Source organism: Sturnira hondurensis, unplaced genomic scaffold, assembly GCF_014824575.4.
Source record: "Sturnira hondurensis isolate 20B ecotype Veracruz unplaced genomic scaffold, ASM1482457v3 Scaffold0017436, whole genome shotgun sequence".
In the NCBI taxonomy this organism is placed as follows: Eukaryota; Metazoa; Chordata; class Mammalia; order Chiroptera; family Phyllostomidae; genus Sturnira; species Sturnira hondurensis.
Window position 1 is genome coordinate 1375428 of NW_028090067.1, and position 22886 is coordinate 1398313.

Consider the following 22886-nt stretch of genomic DNA (forward strand, 5'->3'; position numbering starts at 1 on the left):
GGGAGTAAGAAATCCTCCCAAGGAAGTTGATCTATATTCTGTCAGTTGTCAGCACTGAAGGGCTGGATTCTGTTCATCTAACTTTGCCCTTCCCGATTGAAGTCACGAATCAGATTGACTGGGTTCATTCTGATTCCATTACTTATTCGCTATGTGACATTGGGCATGTTTCTTAACATTCCTAAATTTGTGTTTTCCCAACTGGAATAAACACTGACAGCCCTGGCTGGTGTAGCTCCGTGGATTGAGCGCAGGCCTGCAAACCACACGATTGCAGTTTGATTCCCAGTCAGGGCACATGCCTGGGTTGCAGGCCAGTTCCCAGCAGGGGACTCACGAGAGGCAACCATACATTGATATTTCCCTCCTTCCCTCCCCCTCTAAAGATAAAATATTTTTTTAAAAAACTGACCTTCTAATTTGCCATAGAAATCTAATAAGATGATGTGTTTAAAGTGCTCAGCACAATGCCTGCCACATGATAAGGACATGCAAGGTGTTCTCAGAGGAGACAGCTTCAAAGTTTAAGTAGAGATTTTTCAGTAAAACAGTCAAGCATTCAGGGCTGAAGGAACCGCATGTGAAAAGACACAGAGGTTATTGGGTAGGGCAGCATACATCAATTTTTGGTTCTGTTGTGTTTTGTTTTGACAAAGTACTGGGAGATTTTTCAAATACTGGATCCTTTTCTCTAACTGACACTGCTGCCAAGGAAACTATCTGGTGTTCAATAAATATATGTGTGATAAATGAGTGAACGAATTAATTGGTGCTATTTCCCATTAGCTAGTCTGTTGCCAAAATCATTTTTAAGCTTTTTGAGAGCAAGGACTTTATTATAATTTTGCATTATTTTATATAATCTATTAAAAAACTTGTTTCTCCTGAAGGAAAATGCTTTACCTGATAATTAATCATTTCCCATCATCTACAGGATAAATCAAAACTCCTTAGCTTGTCATTTCAGCACTTTTTTGGTTTGGCAACTATGTTCCTAGCCAGCCTCATTTCCTATCTTCCACCACCATCAGTGTTAATGCTGTAACCATGATGACATATTTGTAGTCTCCTATGAGCTCGTTTCACCTCAGAGCCTTTGCCTTTGCACAGACCAAGTTCGAAGGTCACTTCCACTGCAAAGACTTACTTGACTTCTAAAATAGATTGCAATGCTTCTTCTTTCTCCACTGAGCCTTGAGTAGCATCCATTATAGAACTTAACCGTGCATTTCACTTGCTTTGCCCATTTCCCTCCCAGACAGTATGGTCACCGGGGACTGGAATCATGTTGTTTCCTTGAAATACTGAAGTATTTTCCTCTAACTGACATTAACATCAAGGAAAGTGTCTGAGAGGTAGTAGACATTCAATACATATGTGTGCAATAACTAAGTGAATGAATGAATTGGTGCTACTTCCAGAGGTTTTGCTCTTCCACATAGGCACGTTTTCTCCATTCCCATTTCTCCTATCTCTACTTGAATCCTAGTTGGTACTTTTAATTTATAATTTCCACCTGTCTTCAACAATAAGGGTGGGTTGCATTTTATTTAATTGTCCTGTCTTAAAGTCGGATATCGGCCTAGTTTGTTTAAACTCTGGTTCCACCACTTAGTAGCTGTGTGATCACAGACAAGTCATGCAATTGTAAAGCGAGAATAAAACTTTCTCTGCTGAGGTGCCAGGGGGTCTGATGCGACAAAGCACATGCAAGACCCAGGACAGTGTTTGCCAAATAGTAAGCGCTTGATAGCAGTTAGCTGACATTAATTATTATTATAATTATTATTTATTAAAGTGGGATCTGATCAGGGGAAAGAAAGCAATAATTGAGAGTGTGCAGTCACCTAATATAAGCAGAAAAAGCACCAAATCAGGAGTCAGGGGATGTGAGTTAGTTAAGGCTCCTCCAACAGCCGTGTAATCTTGAGGTATTCACTCAGTCCTTTTTAAAAAAAATTATTGATTGATTTTAGGGAGAGAGAAAAAAGAAATTGATCTGTTGTTCCACTTATTTACACATTCATTGGTTGATTCTTGTACATGCCACGACCAGGGATCAAACCTTCAATCTTGGCACATCTAGATGATGCTCTAACCCACTGAGGAACCCAGCCAGGGCTGAAAAAAAATTTTTTTAAGATTTTAGAGGAGAAGGGAAGGGAAGGAGAGAAGGAGAGAAACATCAATGTATAGTTGCCTCTCATTTGTCCCTTGCTGGGAACTGGCCTGCAACCCAGGTATGTGCCCTGACTGGGAATCAAACCGCGATCCTTTGGTTCACAGGCCTGCACTCAATCCACTGAGCTACACCAGCCAGGGCTGGAAAAAATTTTTTTAATGAAAGGGTATGAAAGATCCCAGGTGTCACCAAAAGCTAACCTATTTGGGCCTTCTTTTCTTTACCTAAAACCACAGTGTTGAATTAGATTTTCTTTTAGGATTCTACAAACAAAAACATAGTAATTCTGGACTCTTAGCCCAAGTTAGAAAATCAAAACAAGGCAAAATGGCTACTATAGGACCCACTCTGAAGCCATGGGCTTATATTAGAGCCCTAACTCTGTCATTTACTGGCTATGTGGTCCTGGACAAATTGTTTTTCTAGCTTTGGTTTTCTGATCAATAAAATGAGAACTATACCACACCAGGTGAGTTACTGTGATCATTAGCATGAGAAATATTCAACTTTAATAGTTTACAAAAATTATTTGTGTATCCAACCAGCAAAATGAAAAAAGATATAGATGAGGAAACAAGGAAAAGAGCATTACTACACTCAGCTCTGGGGTATATATTAATATAACTAAGGGGGAGAAAACTTTCCAATATATATTAAAAGTTTTTAAACTATTCACGTTCTTCCTATATGAAGTAACTGGAGTAGTCAAATTCATAGGGACAGAAAGTGAAATGATTATTGTTAGGGGTTGGGGGATGGGGGGTTACTCTTTTACAGATACAGAGTGTCTGGTCTGCAAGATGAAAACAGTCCTGGATATCGAGGGTGGTGATGGCAACACGAGGTGAATATACGTAATGCCACTGAACAAAGGATGAAAACAATAAAATGCATGTTATGTGCATTTTCCTACAATTTTAAAAATAAATTTAAATATTACTCATGTCTTTTAAATAAAAATTCCATTTCTAAATATTGTTTTAAGGCAGTAGAATATAAGCTACAAAAGGGAAAGGGCAAATGATGGATACTTGGTAAATGTTTCTTGAGTGATTTAAGTGATGGGACTGAACAAAGTATTACACATTAATTCATTTTAGCATTATTTATTAGAGCAAACTTGAAAACAACCTCATTGTACAATAATACATTATAGAACATCCATAAGTTAGATTATTACTTGGCCATAAGTTATGTTGTAAAAAAAAAACTTAATGACATAGAAACTTATCCATGAATAATATTAAACAAAAAAAAGCACATTTTGAAAAAAATTCTTGAAAATTTACATGGACAAAAATTTGGAAAGATTGATACCAAAACATTAACAATGGCTGTATTTTTTAGTTTGGTTTTTTTTTGGTAAAATGCTTATATTTAAAAAATTTTTATAATTACTTATTTTTTGATTATCATAAAAAGGTTACTTGAACAAATAAAACAACATACTCATGACCACTGAAGTACAGAATGATTTGGATGCTTCTGCTAGAGAGTGAACCAATATTTACTGAGTGTCTAGAAAACTGTACTAGGGATATACAAGTGGCAAAACAAAGTACCACAGGTAAAGAATTGGGTAAACTTACATTAAGAACTAAGGGGAGCCCTGAACAGTGTGGCTCAGTTGGTTGGGCACTGTCCTGCAAAGCAAAAGCTTGTTTGACTCCCAGTCAGGACACATGCCTGGGTTGCAGGTTCGGTCCCTGGTTGGGGTGTACAGTGATTGGCATTTCTCTCTCACATCAATGTTTCTCTTCCTTTCTCCCTCCTTTGTCCTCTCTCTAAAAATAAATAAAATCTTAAAAAATAAAAAACGTCAGAATGGGGATGGTGGGGAAGGGGCTGGATGAAAATGGTGAAGAAATTAACCAAAGAACATTTATCCAGGACCCATACATATGGTCAGAATATGAGGAACTTGAAATATATGAAGCTTCTCCAACCCTGACACTCTGATCTCACTCTCTTTCTTCTACTGAGCCACTTTTCCGGTAATAAAAAGACCACAAATTACTTCCGCCAAGATGGAGGCATAGGTGGAAACACTGTGCCTTCTCCAACAACCAAGTTTGAATACAACAAAGATTTGGAGAAACAAAGACACAACCAAAGGACAGAAAATTGAATTATACGGAAGTCCGACTCATCTAACCGTTCAACGGGGACGGTAAGAGGGGCGGAGCCAGCAGCGAGCAGGGTGGGGAAGGACAGGGCCCCCGACCCAGGCGCGCAGGCAGACGGGAACCAGTTAGGGTGCGGGGCAGACCGTGGGCGCATATTCGCGCACAGTGAGACAGACCACGCAGGCCCCAGGGGGCGAGGGCTGACGGCGGTGGCACACTCGCGTGCAGTGGGACGAAACGCGTGGGCCCGGTGACAGCAGCAACTGCGGCACCGGTGAGGGCCGTGGGGGCAGGCGGCGGACAGGACGCCATAGTCCCTCTTTGACCCCGCCCCCACATGCAGCGTCACAACCCAGCGACTGAGTTGCCCTGTTCTAGTGAACACTTTAGGGCTCTGATCCTGCTATGGAACAGGCACGAACAACCCGAAAGATGGCGCGAGAAGAACTCAAACTCCCAGAGCCAATAACTCTAAGCGACCAAGAAATTGCCAGCCTCTCAGAAGCACAATTCAGGACACTATTTATCAGGATGCTCACAGAACTGGTAGATTATAGTCACAAATTAGAGGAACAAAGTTACAAATTAGAGGAACATATGAAGGCTAAACTAATTGAAATGAAGGGAGATGCACAGGAAACCAATAGTGATGGAAAGGAAACTGGGACTCAAATCAATGGAATGGACCAGAAGGAAGAACAAAACATCCCACCAGAAAGGAATGAAGAAATGAGAATTCAAAAAAATGAGGAGAGGCTTAGGAACCTCCAGGACATCTTTAAACGTTCCAACATCCGAATTATAGGGGTACCAGAAGGGGGAAAGAAACAGCCACGAGTGGAAAACGTATTTGAACAAATAATAAAGGAGAACTTCCCCAGTCTGGCAAAGGAAATAGACTTCCAGGAAATCCAGGAAGCTCAGAGAGTGCCAAAGAAGTTGGACCCAAGAAGGAACACACCAAGGCACATCATAATTACATTAGCCAAGACCAAAATGAAGGAGAGAATCCTAGAAGCAGCAAGGGATAAGGGGACAGTCACCTACAAAGGAGTACCCATCAGACTGTCAGCGGATTTCTCAAAAGAGACCTTACAGGCAAGAAGGGGCTGGAAAGAAGTATTCCAAGTCATGAAATCCAAAGACCTACAGCCAAGATTGCTTTATCCAGCAAAACTTTCATTTAGAATGGAAGGACAGATAAAGTGCTTCTCAGATAAGGTCAAGTTCAAGGAGTTCATCATCACCAAGCCCTTATTATATGAAATGCTAAAGGGACTTATATAAGAAAAAGAAGATGAAAAATATGAACAGTGAAAGGACAGCAAACACACAGTTATTAACAACCACACCTAAAACAAAAGCAAACCAAGAGGACAGCTAGATCAGGAGTGGAACCATAGAAATGAAGAACACATGGAGGGTTAGAAACAGGGGGGTGGGAGGGGGAGAAGGGGGGAGAAGGCACAGAAAATAGCATAGATGGTAGGTAGAAAATAGATAGGGGGGAGGGCGAGAATAGTGGGGGAAATATAGAATCCAAAGAACTTGAGACACGTGGTTATAAACTAAGGGGGGGGAGAATGATGGGGGAGGGAGTGTGCGGGTGGAGGGGAATGAAGGGGGGGAATAGAACAACTGTAATGGTATAATCAATAAAATATATATATATAAAAAAAAGACCACAAATTTTTTTCTGTTTTTTAACCTTTTTTCAAATGAATTATGAACCCATCTTCCACATCTCTGAACACAATTAGTAAGCCCTAGCATTAGTGGGGACATAAAAACAAAAGTTGAGAAGCATCTAGGAATTAAAGAATACTCACTGAGATTTCTCATACTGACTATAGCTCACACCCTGGGGCCCATTCACACAGCTCTTACTAGTTTTTGGAGAAGAGAGGAATGAGAAAGTACCCAGATTGGCAGAGTAAGAATTTGCTGAGAGCACCTGCAAAACCAATGTGCTAAGAATAGATTTTCAGAAAGAAAATTTTAAAAATTGAGGCAGATATCTAAAACAAATAAAAAAATTTTACTTCCTTAGATGTATTTTACTATCAAGTATGTTATTTATTTATAGTTATGTATAGCGTGTAGCTGAATGGCAAAAACTACATAGCCTGAGTAAGAGTAGTAATACGACTCTGAGAAGAAAAACCACAGGAGGTACACAGGATTAAAATTTGTAATATAGTTACATCCCACTAGACTTTGTTCTTGCCATTTAATAGTTTGAGCATTTTATCATATTGTCAAAAATAAAAATATAACAATGATGAATAAAATCCATTAGACTCACATTAATGACTATATAAAAATACCATTTTGTATTAATGTACCATATTTTACTCATTTAGGAATTTTAATTTTTAGTCACTAAACAATGTCTTTAGCTTCATTTCATGACCTGCCAACTAAATTTTATCTGCATTTCATATTATGTTCTTATTAATTTACAAGTCTAACAATCAATTCAATCTTGCTGTTCCCTCTGCTGCAAAGACTGTTGCTAGACGTCCCCATGTCTGACTTCCTCACCTCCTTCGAGCCTTTTCCACGGTCCTTACCCTTGACTTCAACTTGTCCTTACCATTCTAACCGCCAACTTGTGCCCCTCTCCCACAGTTTGCAATCTCCTTCCCCCCTTTCCATTTTGTTCATAGTATGTATCTTCTAACATACTAATAAATTTATTCATTTGTTCAACAAATATTTGTGCCAAGCATTATTTTAAGAATCTGGGATGTACAAGTGAACTAAATAGCTAAAAGATCCATGACTCAAGTAACTTACGTTATAAGTAAGTAAGTTATTTACAAGCAGTCAGGACACAATAAACATAATAAATAAGTAAATATTATTTATTGAATAAATAAGTGGCTATATCTTTAGGCACTTATCAAAGCACTTTTATAAAATAAATTTCTAGAATTGAAATTGTTGGGTAAAAGAATATGTATTTTTTGAGTTTTGTAAAATATAACCAAATTGCTAATCAACAACCAAAAGGAAAAAATTGGTCTAGCAAACTTATGTACAGACACATATTTGCATATATTTATTCATAAGTAATTATCATATGAATACCAGCTATCTTTTCTGGGCCTGGCCTGTAACTCAATATGAGAACATGTCTTTCTTTTATGTTTTTTTCTTAATTTTGCATACTTTAATTTCAGAACATAATTAGAAAAAACTACAATACACCATTGAAACCCAACTTCAAAGATAAGAAGGGAAGGCTCAAGTACCTGGTAGCCAGCCTGCCTTAAGCAAAAACAGAACTAGGACTTCCGCCAAGATGGAGGCGTAAGTGGAAACACTGTGCCTTCTCCCACAACCAAGTTTAAAGACAACAGAGTTTTAGTAACAAAAATGCAGCCAAAACACAGAAAATTGAACTATACAGAAGTCCGACAACAGCAAACCATTCAGGCAGACCGGTAAGAGGGGCAGAGCCAGCAGCAGAGCGGGTCAGGCTGGAAAGATCATTCGGTGGACCGACCCAGGAGTGGAGGTGGTTGGTGGGTCCCAGGTGTGGGGTGGCAAAGGGCAGACCCAGTGAGGGTGCAGGGCAGCCGGCTGACTGCGGTCACACAGTCGCACACAGATGAACCAAGGGAAGGAGTGAACAGTGAGACAGACCGCTCAGGCTAGGGCCCCAGCCATGGGAATTAGAGCCTGAAAGCACCAACTGGAAAGACTTTCTCAGGGTCGAGGGGCCAGGAGAGGCTCCCAGCCTCACAGAGAGTTTGTTGGAGAGACCCACAGGGTCCTGGAGAGTACACGGCCCACACACCTGGGAGCCAGAACCAGAGGGGCCCAATTTGCTTGTGGGAAGCAGCAGAGGACACAGAAATCGGAGACAGAGTGGAGCGGAGCAAAGCGCCATTTTTTTACCCTCTCTGACCCCGCCCCCACATACAGTGTCACAACCCAGTGACTGGGTCACCAGGCCCTGGGGACACCTTAGGCTCCACCCCTCATACATAACAGGTGAGAACAGACCAAACTTTATGACTCAAGAACAGCTCAGCTTCCAGCCAAGATGGAGGCGTAAGTGGAAACACTGTGCCCCTTCCCACAACTAAATTTAAAGACAGCTAAGTTTGAGAAAAAAAGACGCAGCCAAAAAAGTGAAAATTGAACTGTACAGAAGTCCAACAACAACAATCCACGCAGCCAAATGGGTAAGAGGGGTGGAGTCAGCAGCGGAGTGGGTCGGGCTGGAAAAATCATTCGGTTGAGAGACCCAGGAGCGGAGGCAGAGGTAGTGGGGGGATCCCAGGCTTGGGGTGGCAACGGGCGGACCCAGTGAGGGCGCAGGGTGGCTGGTTGCCTGCGGTCACACATTCACGCGCAGATAAACTGAGCGAAGGAGTGAATAGTGAGACAGACTGCTCAGGCTAGGGCCCCAGCGATGGGAATTAGAGCCTGAAAGCACCAACTGGAAAGACTTTGTCAGGGTCGAGGGGCCAGGAGAGGCTCCCAGGCTCACAGAGAGTTTGTTGGAGAGACCCACAGGGTTCTGGAGAGTACACAGCCCACACACCTGGGAGCCAGCACCAGAGGGGCCCAATTTGCTTGCAGAGGGTACAGAAATCAGAGTGGAGCCGAGCAAAGCACCATTTTTTTTCCCTCTCTGACCCTGCCCTTAAAAACAGCGGACCAACCCAGCAACGTGGGTGGCCCCGCCCTGGTGAACACCTAAGGCTCTGCCCCTCATACATAACAGGTGTCAACAGACCAAACTTTATGACTCAAAAACAGCTCAAAGCTCCAGAGCCTCTAATTCTAAGTGAGCAAGAAATAGCCAGCCTTTCAGTGACACAGTTCAAAATACTGGTGGTCAGGATCCTCACAGCATTCAGCATCACTCAATGATCAAGACAGTGCTCTGAGCACTGTTTTCTACCTACTGTCTATGGTACTTAGTCGCCGTAGCTTCTTCCCCCTTCTCCTCCTCCCACTCCTCTGCTCAGACAAGTGCTTCTCAGACAATGCTCACCACTTCCTTTTAAAGGTGAGATCAACCACAGAATTGGTTGATTTTAGCCACAAATTAGAGGAACATATGAAGGCTAAACTAATAGAAATGAAGGGAAATGCACAGGAAACCAATAGTGATGGAAAGGAAACTGGGACTCAAATCAAGGGAATGGACCAGAAGGAAGAAAGAAACAACCAAACAGAAAAGAAGAAACAAGAATTCAAAAGAAAATGAGGAGAGGCTTAGGAACCTCCAGGACATCTTTAAAATGCTCTAACATCCGAACTATAGGCGTACCAGAAAGGGAAGACGAGAGAAACTAGTGGAAAACTTATTTGAACAAATAATAAAAAAGAACTTCCCCAGTCTGGCAAAGGAAATAGACTTCTAGGAAAATCCAGGAAGCTCAGAGAGTCCCAAAGAAGTTGGACCCAAGGAGGAACACACCAAGGCACATCATCATTACATTAGCCAAGACTAAAATGAAGGAGAGAATCCTAGAAGCATCAAGGAAAAAGGGGACAGTCACCTACAAAGGAGTGCCCATCAGACTGTCAGCGGATTTCTCAAAAGAGACCTTCCAGGCAAGAAGGGGCTGGAAAGAAGTATTCCAAGTCATGAAATTCAAAGACCTACATCCAAGATTGCTCTACCCAGCAAAGCTTTCATTTAGAATGGAAGGGCAGATAAAGTGCTTCTCAGACAAGATCAAATTCAAGGAGTTCATCATCACCAAGCCCTTATTATATGAAATGTTAAAGGAACTTATCTAAGAAAAAGAAGATAAAAATATGAACAGGGAAAGGACAGCAAACTCACAGTTATTAACAACCACACCTAAAACAAAAGCAAACTAAGAGGACAGCTAGATCAGGAGTGGAACTATAGAAATGAAGAACACATGGAGGGTTAGCAACAGGGGAGTGGGAGGAGGAGGAGGGGGGAGAAGGTACAGAGAATAAGTAGCATAGACAGTAGGTAGAAAATAGATATGGGGAAGGGCAAGAATAGTATGGGAAATGTAGAAACTAAAGAATTTACAATACATGCACATGAACTAAAGGGGGGGAATGGTGGGGGAGGGGGTATGCAGGGTGAAGGGGAATGAAGGGGGGAAATAGAACAACTGTAATGGCATAATCAATAAAATATTTTTTTTAAAGGAGAGAACTAAACCGCTAAACATCAGCAGATGAAACCAGGGGGGCTAGAGCCACTCAGAGCTGCTACAGGAGCCATGAAGACACTGCACAGAGGACATAAGGTCTGCAGGTAGAAACTCCTTTTTTGTTTGTTTGTTTGTTTGTTTTTCTTTATTTTTATTTATTTATTTTTAATATATTTTATTGATTATACCATTACAGTTGTTCTATTCCTCCCCTTCATTCCCCTCCACCCGCACACTCCCTCCCCCACCATTCTCCCCCCTTAGTTTATAACCACGTGTCTCAAGTTCTTTAGATTCTATATTTCCCCCACTATTCTCGCCCTCCCCCCTATCCATTATCTGCCTACCATCTATGCTATTAGATGGCTTCCCTCTGCCGCCTGCCGCCGTGGCCCCCACCAGCACTGCAGCCACCACCGTCACCAGGCCCACGCGTTTCGTTCCACTGCACGTGAGTGTGCCACCGCCATCAGGCCTCCACCACTGGGTTCGCCCCCTGGGGCCTGCGTGGTCCGTCTCACTGTGCGCGAATGTGCGACCGCAGTCAGTCTGCCCCGCACCCCGACTGGTTCCGGGCTACCTGCACGCTTAGGTCAGGGGATCTGTCCTGCCCGACCCAGCTCCGCTGCTGGCTCCGCCTCTCTTACCGTCCCCTTTGAATGGTTCGTAGTTGTCGGACTTCCGTATAATTCCGTTTTCTGGTCTTTGGGTGTGTCCTAGTTCTTCAAACCTTTGTTGTATTCAAACTTGGTTGTGGGAGAAGGCACAGTGTTTCCACCTATGCCTCCATCTTGGCGGAAGTCTGCAGGTAGAAACTCCTAATCTACTTCTTCCATGCCAGAGACATCCTCATCACCCTCAAGGTGGGAGGGGGTGGGATGTCATCAGGAATAGCAGCATTGGGTTCTTCTGCTGTCATTTCATCTTCATCAATGCCTAGGCCTAGCTTGATCATGCAGTAGATGCTGTTGAAGTGGATCTGGGGAGCCACAAGTGTAAAGCCAGAAGAGAGTAGCGCAGTCTCAATCATCAGCACCACAGAGCCTTGACAGCCTTATCATTCTTGTCCGCCTCCACCTTCTGCTGCAGTCTGCACGGTGAGGTAGTTGGGGTTAATTCCCCGGTGCTTTTTGGCTCTCATGTAGCCCCCTGTAGAGTTATCCCCAAGTGCCTGAGCTTTCATGATACACTCCATGTTAGCTGTAGGTGCTACTCACAATACAACAAAGGGAAGACACAAGCCTATTAGAGATTGTCACCTTCTCAATCTTTTTATCCAAGATTTCTTTTATGAGTTTGCAGACGTTCTCAAATTTGGCCTTGCTGTTGTCTATTTTCTTCTTTTCCTCTTCTTCCTCAGGGAGCTTCAGGATCTCCTTGGTAACCAAGACAAAGTTCTTCCCATCAAAATCTTTGAGCTGCTGCACACAGTGCTCATCAGTAGGCCCATCATATATACTACCTTGAAATATATGTTACCTCCCACTTCCACTCTCCCTCCCCAAAAGTAGGATTGGCAACTTGCTCTTTGCTGCCTGTCACCACTGATGTAATAAATAGCCTTCTGGGTCTCCTTCCTGAGAGGGACATGTTCTGAAAGAGAAGCCATTCCATCTCCAGGCTGGGAGGTATGACAGCACAGAAGCTCAGAAAGGCATCACTGATTTCTCGGGAGGTGTTCAGGGGCAGGTCCTCAGAGTAAACCACACTATAGATGAAGTTGAGATATTCTAGTATCAACTCATCACAACTGTCCATGATGTACGCACAGCAGACATAGAGTTTGATATTGTTGTTCTTGCTCATAAAGAGGTCAAAGGGAACCCAATGGGGGATGAGTAGCAACGTCCTGGATTTCAACTGACCTTTTACAGAGAGAGGCTTGACTGCCAAGAGGACTTACCAATCATTGGTAAGGCCCTTATAGAACTCTCCATATTCCTCCTTTGGTGATATCATCAGGGCTTCTGGTCCAAATGGGCTTGGTCTTGCTCAGTTTTTCATGATCAATGTATTTCTCCTCACTCTTCTTTGTTTTCTGTTTTATTCTTATTACTACCACCCTCCCCACCTGAGCCCACCTTCTCAGTCTGTGTTTCTCTTCACCATCTTTGTCTTCCTCTTCTTTCTCCTCTTTCTATTCCTCTGCTTCTTCATCACTGATTTCTTTCTCTCATTCCTTCTCCAAATAAAAGGTGATGGGATGACCTATGAACTGTGAGTGTTTCTCCATGACTTCTTTCCCTCCTCTAAGTACTCCAGTCTGGTCTTCTTTAACGTGAAGGACAACTTTAGTGTTCTGGTCAGTGGGTTCACCATGGTCAGCTTGCACACTGAAGGGACCCCCAGCAGAAGACTCCCAGGCATATACTGCTTATCACCTCTGTGCTTTGTGGTCACAACCACTTTCTCTGCCACCAAGAGGGCAGAATAAAAGCCAGCGCCAAATTGTCCAATCATGAAGCTGTCTGTACCAGACTGAAGAGCCTACATAAATGCTTTTGTCCCAGACTTGGCAATGGTTCTTAAGTTATTTATGAGATCAGCTTGGTCATGCCGCTGCCTGTGTCCCCCATAGTCAGGGTGCATTCCTGAGGGTCGGGGATGATGTCAATATTCAGCAATTTACCACCGTCCATTGAGCCCAGGAGGGTCAGACAAGCTCCCATGGCATATCTTGTCCAAGGCGTCAGAAGCATTACTGATGGAGATTTTCCATCTCCAGATGGAAAATTTTCTTGTTGGAGTAGAAGGTATGGGTGATGAGAGAGAGACAAGAGTTGGGCAATTTCTGCATAAAAGGCAAGTCCTTACTTTCTCCTCTCCGAGCTCTTTGTTCTATATTTAAGGAAGTGATAGTGAAAGTAAGTGGTGGCATTTCTTCATTAAAGTTCTTACTGGGGAAAAAATATGTGATTTTTTAATGGAGGGAAATGAAAATGATATTGTATGAGAACCACTCATTTAGACAACTTGGTATTATCTCGTGTTGCTTTTACATAATTAGAATAAATTTTTAAAATTAAGACTAATCTTATCAAAGAAATTGCTACCTTTTGAAAGGGTGAAGCCAGAGCCATTTGCTATTGTGGCACCATTTGCTGAGCAGGCCTGTTACCTTGTTAAACACAACTCCCATTTTACTCTTCTGAACTCGTCCACAGGACTGGAAGTTACTGGAAAACAAGAACTAACCACTCCCTACAACCACAGGCAGAAGATAACATTAGAACAAACTACAGCCTCCAGTTACAACGCCCTAGCAGCCCAGGGGCCTCACAATAGCAACCCCACCCATTTTTAATTCAATTACAATTCAGTAGACAAGGTCAAAGGCCCCACCCCTCAAGGCTGGTGTATCTCTCTCTACCCTGTCTCCTGCCTTTCTTGGAGAGGGAAAAAAACTTTATTCTCTACCCTTTCTTCTCTTTGTGAATCATTTCACCAACCACCCTAACACTTTTTACTTATAAATGTATATCCTTAGAATATTTTTAAGCCATTTTTTAATTTTTTAAAAATTGTTCAAGTACAGTTTTCTGCCTTTTCCCCCCCACTTCTCCCCACCACTCCAACCTTCCCTATCTCCCTCCCCCATTTGCACTCTCTCCCTTGTTTTTGTTCATATGTCCTTTATAATTGTTCCTGTAAACTCTTCACCCTTTCCCCCCTTTATCCCCTCTCCCCTTGGATCACTGTTAGACTGTTCTCAATTTCAATGTCTTTGGCTATACTTTGCTTGCTTGTTCAGTTTGTTGATTAGATTCTTGTTAAAAGTGAGATCATATGGTATTTGTCTTTTACCACCTGGCTTATTTCACTTGGCATAATGCTCTCCAGTTCCATCCATGCTGTTGCAAAGGATAGGAGCTCCTTCTTTCTTTCTGCTACATAGAATTCCATTGTGTAGATGTGCCATAGTTTTTTGATCCATTCATTTACTTATGGGCACTTAGGTTGCTTCTGGCACTTGGCTATTATAAACCGTGCTGCTATGAACATTGGGATGCATAGGTTCTTTTGGATTGGTATTTCAGGATTCTTAGGATATAATCCTAGTAGTGGAATTGATGGGTCAAAAGGCAGTTCCATTTTTAGTTTTCTACATCCTCAGAATATTTTTATAATCAGAGTAGCATACCTCAAAGTATTAGACTAATACTTTAGACTAATGTAAATACTAATCCAGGAATAAAAATAAGTATAAGCGTATAGACATAGAATATTATATACTCTAGATATAGTAATTAAAGTTATAAAATAAAAAATATTTAAGCCCTGGCCAGGTAAATCAGTTGGTTAGAGCATCATCCCAATATGCCAAGGTTGCAGGTTCAATCTCCAGGGCACATACAAGATTCAACCAATGAATGAATAAATGAATGAAAAATAATGTTTCTCTCTCTCTCTCAAACCAATGAATTTTAAAAAGTTTAACACAGTAGAATGACTATAAATTAAAATTAGGTGAAAGATAAAATAATATTGCATTATAAAACTTTTTATTTAATATTTTATAAATTGTGATTACAAATGAGGCTCTTCTCCAAAAATAAAACAAACGAAAAGGAGAGGGAGAGATTAAACAAGAAACACCTGGCTGGTGTAGCTGAGTGGATTGAGTGCAAGCTGCCAACCAAAGGGTTGTCTGTTTGATTCCGACTCAGAGCACATGCCTGGGTTTCAGGCCAGATCCCCAATACAAAGCGCATGAGAGGCAACCACACGTTGATATTGCTCTCCCTCTCTTTCTCCTTCTCTTCCCGTCTCTCTAAAAATAAATTAATAAAATCTTAAGAAAAAAAACAAAAAACAGTTTCTTCAACAGCAAATTAAATTTTAAATAAATGTAAGCAATTTCTCTTCTGAATAATACATTTTTTAAATCTTTTTTATCTCCAGAGGCAAGGATAGTAAAATATTAATGCTTAAATCTCTAAGTTGTCCATCTTATATGTAAGACTACCCTTAATGTTTGGGCCTAGAGCAAAGATAACAAATTTGCAGTTGATAAGGTCAGGTTTATTGCCTTGGATAACAATGTTTTGTTAAGTCTTTCAATCTTAGATAACAAATTTTTTAAAGTGTTCTTGTTTAAGCACCCAGAAGACAAAAGATNAAAAACAGTTTCTTCAACAGCAAATTAAATTTTAAATAAATGTAAGCAATTTCTCTTCTGAATAATGAATTTTTTAAATCTTTTTTATCTCCAGAGGCAAGAATAGTAAAATATTAATGCTTAAATCTCTAAGTTGTCCATCTTATATGTAAGACTACCCTTAATGTTTGGGCCTAGAGCAAAGATAACAAATTTGCAGTTGATAAGGTCAGGTTTATTGCCTTGGATAACAATGTTTTGTTAAGTCTTTCAATCTTAGATAACAAATTTTTTAAAGTGTTCTTGTTTAAGCACCCAGAAGACAAAAGATGTTGCTCATGACCTTTAGTTTTAGGATTAACCTCTTTGACCTCTTCAGATTTAGGATCTCTAAATTTTTTTGCTGTTTCAAAAATAGTGGCAAGCCCTGGCTGGTAGCTCAGTTGGTTAGAATGTCATACCTGCCAAGGGTGCAGTTCAATCTCCAGTCAGGGCACATATAAGAAGAAACAAATGAACGTATAAATAAGTGGAACAACATATCAATGATTTTTTTTCTCTCTCTCTTTCTCCGTCTCTCTCTAAAATCAATTAAAAACATAAAAATTAGCCCTGACTGGTGTAGCTCAGTGTCCTGGCTGGTGTAGTGGCTAAATCAGTGGATTGAGCGCGGGCCTGCAAACCAGACGATCACAGTTTGATTCCTAGTCAGGGCACATGCCTGGGTTGCAGGCCAGTTCTCAGCAGGGGACCCACAAGAGGCAACTGTACAATGATATTCTCTCCCTCTCCCCTTCTCTTCCCCTCCAGAGATAAATAAATAAATTATATATATATATATTATTGAGGGGGGAAAACAAAAACTAAAACAATCTTGAAAACACATATACCATTCTTTCTAAATACTTGTGACTTACATATTAGAGTATAAAATATACATGCCCAGGTAGCAACAGAATCCTCTTTTATTCATTGATTGCTTATTCTCTTATGGTTCGTATGTACCCCAAGGTATTTTATAGCTAGTGACATGGAACCTAACACTTTACTTCAATCTGTATATTTTAACCAATTGTACCCAAAGTTATAAGTTCAATATTGGCATTTTTTCCAACCTGAAATTTATCCACATTCTAGCAAAATCTTTATAGTACACAACTTCATTCATTAGTAAACTTCTGCTGGCTGAATAAAAGATGAAAGCTATAATAACTATCCCGGGGTATTCTAAGTCGTATTATATAGTAAGGTACCAAAGACGAGCAAACCACATGTGCTGAATGGGAGAGCCTCTCTTCAGGAAAAGGAACTACCATAGGAGTTCCTATCTATTTTCTCATATTAGTCTTCTATGATCCATAGCATTTGGCTTCTTAAAAAGCCAGCCTAGCTCTGACCCGTGTGGCTCAGTTGGTTGGGCATCATCCCGCAAAATGAAAGGTCACCAGTTTTATTCCTGGTCAGGGCACATGCCTCGGTTGCAAGTTTGGTCGCCAGTCAGGGCACATATAAGAGGCAACCGATCATTGTTTCTCTCTGGCATTAATGTTTTTCTCCCTCTCCTTCTCCCTCTCTTCCCTTCACTCTAAAATATAAGTAAATAAATAAACAAATAAATAAATACATTTTTTAAAAGTCAGCCTAGAGCAGTACTCGACCTTCATTATTAGAGAACACCTAAATTATCTCCCTGAAAGGAGACTTGACTTGCATGGTATCATCACATACTCCTGAAAGTGTTGTTAAATGGTCCCTTAACCCACTTAAACCGAACTCATAACGTGTCTGTACCATTAACATGATTTCCCAATAAGATCTCAGATCAATATTTTCTCTAAAATGTTTCTGACATAACAGGATATAAGATGTATTAGTTTCATATTGCTATTGTAACAAAGTACCACANTAGAGCAGTACTCAACCTTCATTATTAGAGAACACCTAAATTATCTCCCTGAAAGGAGACTTGACTTGCATGGTATCATCACATACTCCTGTAAGTGTTGTTAAATGGTCCCTTAACCCACTTAAACCGAACTCATAACGTGTCTGTACCATTAACATGATTTCCCAATAAGATCTCAGATCAATATTTTCTCTAAAATGTTTCTGACATAACAGGATATAAGATGTATTAGTTTCATATTGCTATTGTAACAAAGTACCACAAACTTGGTGTTTTATTACCTTACAACTCTGGAGATCAGAAATCTAAAACGGTTCTCACTGGCCTAGAATCAAGGCGCGACAGTGTTCCCTGGGGAGCTTCTACAGGGGAATCTGTTTCCTTCCCTTTTCCACCCTCTAAAAGTTGTCTTCATTCCCTTGCATCCATGGTGCAGGCACATGCAAGGAGCAACAGTGAATGCACAAATAAGTGGAACAAAAAATCAACATTTCTCTCTCTCTCTCTCCCTCTCTGTCTCTGTAAAATCAATAAAGAAAAAAATTTAAAAAGTCTGTTGACGTAAAACATCCAAAACTATAGACAATTTTTATAAAGAAAATATGCCTGGAAGCAAGATCTCAATGGACTGAAGAAAATGCTACTGAGAATGGTACTTTGCAGCTTCTTGTATGCATTTGGAATTAAGAAGAGATTGTAAGGAAGTTATAAGAAGGTTGTAGAAAGCAAGGCAGGAATAGTTAACAAGATTATGAGCTCTATTGAGGGTGGTTTCTTTGAGAAAGAAACATTTCAAAAATGTGTTGATCTAGATGCACAGAAACAATAGACAGGGCTTGCTTAGGGCAAAGATAAACCTCTTACTACAGAAGTCATGTGCCTGGGGTGTGACTACCCTTAATCATGACCTGTCTAGTTAGGAATTTATGACCAGATTATCCTATGAGGTCACCTTCCCTAGAACCCCCTTTTCATCCACAAATCTGCACTCTCATTGGCCATGCAAGATAACAGTCATAATCATCCAGGGATGATTATGTGGATGTCCATAGAGGGCCATTACTCAGCCCACCACATATGACTTCTGAAAAACCTCCTGTTCTGCTAAATCACACATGAACATGCACATAGTCATGGGGAATATATGGCTAACAGGCAAAAAAACAGTCAAAACCTATGCAGCTGCACCCAACAGGATCCATGAGGCATGCTCATTGCTACCAAGATGTCATTTTTTGGCCCTTCCAGCTGAAAGAGCAAAAAATATGTGTTCATGCTAATACTTGTATATATACATTTTTAAAAAAATTTTTACTGTTGCCTTGGCTGGTGCAACTCAGTGGATTGAGCGCAAGCCTGCAAATCAAAGGATCTCAGTTCCATTCCCAGTCAGGGCACATGCCTGGGCTGCAGGCCACTTCCCAGCAGGGGACCCATGAGAGGCAACCATACATTGATATTTCTCTCCTTCTCTCCTTCCCTTCCCCTCAATAGAGAAACAAATTTTTAAAATCTTAAAATATATATATATATAATAAAATAAAAATTTTACTGTTTAGTAAAAATTAGGTAGTCCCTTTTTAAAAATATATTTCATTGATTATGCCATTACAGTTGTCCCATTCCTCCCTTCATTCCCCTCCACCCTGCACACCCCTCCCCCACCATTCCCTCCCCTTTAGTTTATGTCCATGTATCTCAAGATCTTTAGATTGTATATTTCCCATACAATTCTTGCCCTCCCCCCTGTCTATTTTCTACCTACTGTCTATGCTACTTATTCTCTGTACCTTCTCCCCCTTCTCCTCCTCCCACTCCCCTGTTGCTAACCCTCCATGTGATCTCCATTTCTATGGTTTCACTCCTGATCTAGCTGTCCTCTTAGTTTGCTTTTGTTTTAGGTGTGATTGTTAATAACTGTGAGTTTGCTGTCCTTTCCCTGTTCATATTTTTTATCTTCTTTTTCTTAGATAAGTCCCTTTAACATTTCATATAATAAGGGCTTGGTGATGATGAACTCCTTGAATTTGATCTTGTCTGAGAAGCACTTTATCTGCCCTTCCATTCTAAATGAAAGCTTTGCTGCGTAGAGCAATCTTGGATGTAGGTCTTTGAATTTCATGACTTGGAATACTTCTTTCCAGCCCCTTCTTGCCTGGAAGGTCTCTTTTGAGAAATCCGCTGACAGTCTGATGGGCACTCCTTTGTAGGTGACTGTCCCCTTTTTCCTTGATGCTTCTAGGATTCTCTCCTTCATTTTAGTCTTGGCTAATGTAATGATGATGTGCCTTGGTGTGTTCCTCCTTGAGTCCAACTTCTTTGGGACTCTCTGAGCTTCCTGGATTTCCTAGAAGTCTATTTCCTTTGCCAGACTGGGGAAGTTCTTTTTTATTATTTGTTCAAATAAGTTTTCCACTAGTTTCTCTCGTCTTCCCCTTCTGGTACCCCTATAATTCGGATGTTAGAGCGTTTAAAGATGTCCTGGAGGTTCCTAAGCCTCTCCTCATTTTCTTTTGAATTCTTGTTTCTTCTTTTCTGTTTGGTTGTTTCTTTCTTCCTTCTGGTCCATTCCCTTGATTTGAGTCCCAGTTTCCTTTCCATCACTATTGGTTTCCTGTGCATTTCCCTTCATTTCAATTAGTTTAGCCTTTATTTGTTCCTTTAATTTGTGACTAAAATCAACCAGTTCTGTGAGCATCCTGATCACCAGTGTTTTGAATTATGCATCTGAAAGGTTGGCTATCTCTTGGTCACTTAGAAGTATTGGCTCTGGGGCTTTGAGCTGTTCTTCTTAAACGATATTGTTTTGGTCTGTTCGCACCTATTACATATGAGGGGCAGAGCCTTAGGTGTTCACCAGGGAGGGGTGACCCACTTGCTGGGTTGTGACAGTGTATGTCGGGGCAGGGTCAGAGAGGGGCAATGGCATTTGTTCCACTCTCTCTTAGATTTCTGTCCCCTCTGCTGCTTCCTGCAAGCAAACTGGGCCCCCCTGGTGCCGGCTTCCAGGTGTGCAGGTTTGTGCACCCTCCAGGATCCTGTGGATCTCTCCAATGAGCTCTAAGCTTGGGAGCTTCCCCCGGCACCTCGACCCAGAAAGTTTTCCCAATTGGTCCTTTTAGGTTTTAATTCCCATCACTGGGGCCCTAGCCCACACGGGCTATCTCACTGCTCGCTCCTTGGCCTGGTTTATCTGAGTGTGAATGTGTGACCATGGTCAGCCAGCTGCCCTGGGCCCCTAATGGGTCCGCCCGTTGCCACCCCACGCCTGGGATCTGCCAACCACCGCCTGTGCGCCTGGGTTGGTCAGGTCCGGAGCTTTTTCCTGCGTGACCTTGCTCTGCCAGCCGCTGACTCCACCTCTTTTACCAGTCTGTCTGAATGGTTCATTATTGTTGGACTTCCGTACAGTTCAATTTTCTGTGTTTGGGTTGGGTTTTTGTTACTAATACTTTGTTGTCTTTAAACTTGGTTGTGCAAGGAGGCACAGTGTTTCCACCTACGCCTCCATCTTTGCCAGAGTCCTGGTAGTCCCTACATATCCCCCTCCCCAACCCACCCATTCAATCACCGCACTATGTAATTTTTTTAATTGGGTTACCATATCTTTGCCATGTATAATACACACATTTTCCTCAAATTCTTGGGGGGAAAATAAGGATATGAATCATACATGGGTATAAGAATTACACACTATAAGTATAATAATTTATATACAATGCACACAAAACCATGAGTGCACATTATACATGGCCCAATATGGTACTATGTGTCTTTTTATTCTTGACTTGTGACCATAGGAAATTTTGGGGGGTGAGCTAGATGGGTGGGGAGTAGATCAGAGCAAACACAAAGTCTGGCTCCTGATCCCCTGTCTAAGACACAGGCCGAGGCAGAATGTCAAATGAACAATTTGCGCAGAGGAACATAGCACAGCTCTCAACAATAGCCAGGTTTTTGGATCTGACCAAGAGTCTTCATGAGCTAATGCACTCTGTTATTATGCAATGTCCTATACCTCCAAGTTGTACTTGACATTAGAATTCTACAACACTTGCATTCCAAGAGACTGAGTGCTTTTTCTTGGATCCAATAAATAAAATGGAATAACAGCTCATTGAAATCAGAAAGACATTCAAGTTATGTAGCTAGGTTATAAAGCAACAATAATGACAGAGGAAAACTGATCTGGAGAGAAAAAAAAAACAGCTGTGATCATGGAAACCATAGTCTGGGGAAGTTAAAAAGTATTATCCTGCCCTGTTCCTCTGGTAGAGGAAATTGGGACATTGGTACCACGGCTGAGGTCCTATGTCAGCATTTCTGAGGAGCACAGGAGGCTGCTGAAGGAGGACAAAGCACCTTATTTTGCCATGTATAACATGCACTTTTTGCCCAAATTTTTGAGGGAAAAATAAGGATGCACATTATACATGGGTAGTCTGAATTCTATATATACATGTTTTTAATTCCTTTATTTATGCTTATGCATTAAAAGTGTATCTCTAGAAAGCAATAATGATATCTGCATGCAAAATAATACCCTGGTATATGATAATAGGTTTTGTTGAACTTACTACAAACTTGCAATGAAAGCGACTTTGGCCAATGATCCAACATACTGAAATGAAGAGCACATATTGTTATCCACAGAGTGAGACACAGATGCTGCTGATTGTTATCCAATTGATAGGTGATGCCGACTTTATTACCATAGAGTGAACAGTGTGATATCTCTCTCCATACACTTTAAGTGGGAGAAAATATTGGAAAATCCCTTGGAAAATGTGAAAACAGTTTTTTGTACACTGCAAGCTTTAAGCTAAAAGTCATTAAATACACTAAAAAGCATGGCAACAGAGCTGCTGAGGGACACTGTGGACCTCCTTCCACAGACAGTGTCATCAGATTGTGAAGGCGACAAAAAGAAAAGGTTCTTAGCTGCCAGGACAGGAGGAGGCAATGCAGGGAAACCTCCAAAGTGAGTGGAGGTGCAGCAGGTGGTGAGGACCTGGATTCTGGAGCAGCGTCAAATTGGGACCTCTGTTTTGACCAAGACAAGAGAAGGTAAAAGATTGCGTGAGAAAGACATTGAGAATTTCTCAGGGACACTTAAATGGTGCTTTGACTCTATGAAAAGAGGTTTGAGCATGAGGACACAAATGACACTTGCCCCCCAAAAAACCTGACCATGGATGGCACTGAGGATGGTGGAGTTGACCAGAATGAAGAGGGTGACTCTTAAGAAGACAATGGTAATGTAGAAATTGAAGGTGATACTTCTGATATCGACAGTGACAAGGTGTTCCTGCCTTCTCTGATGGGTAGATATAGTAAATTTGTGATGTGCACATAAAATTTCTTCTACCTTGAATCTGTTCTTTTAGTTTTTCACTATCTGTTACATAAA

At 41.2% G+C, this 22886-nt stretch overlaps 1 pseudogene; it reads right to left on the minus strand.

Annotated features, from left to right (window-relative positions):
- Positions 1–11282: 11282 nt before the first annotated feature.
- Positions 11283–22886, minus strand: part of LOC119002423 (heat shock protein HSP 90-beta-like) — a 28572-nt pseudogene continuing 16968 nt past the window's right edge.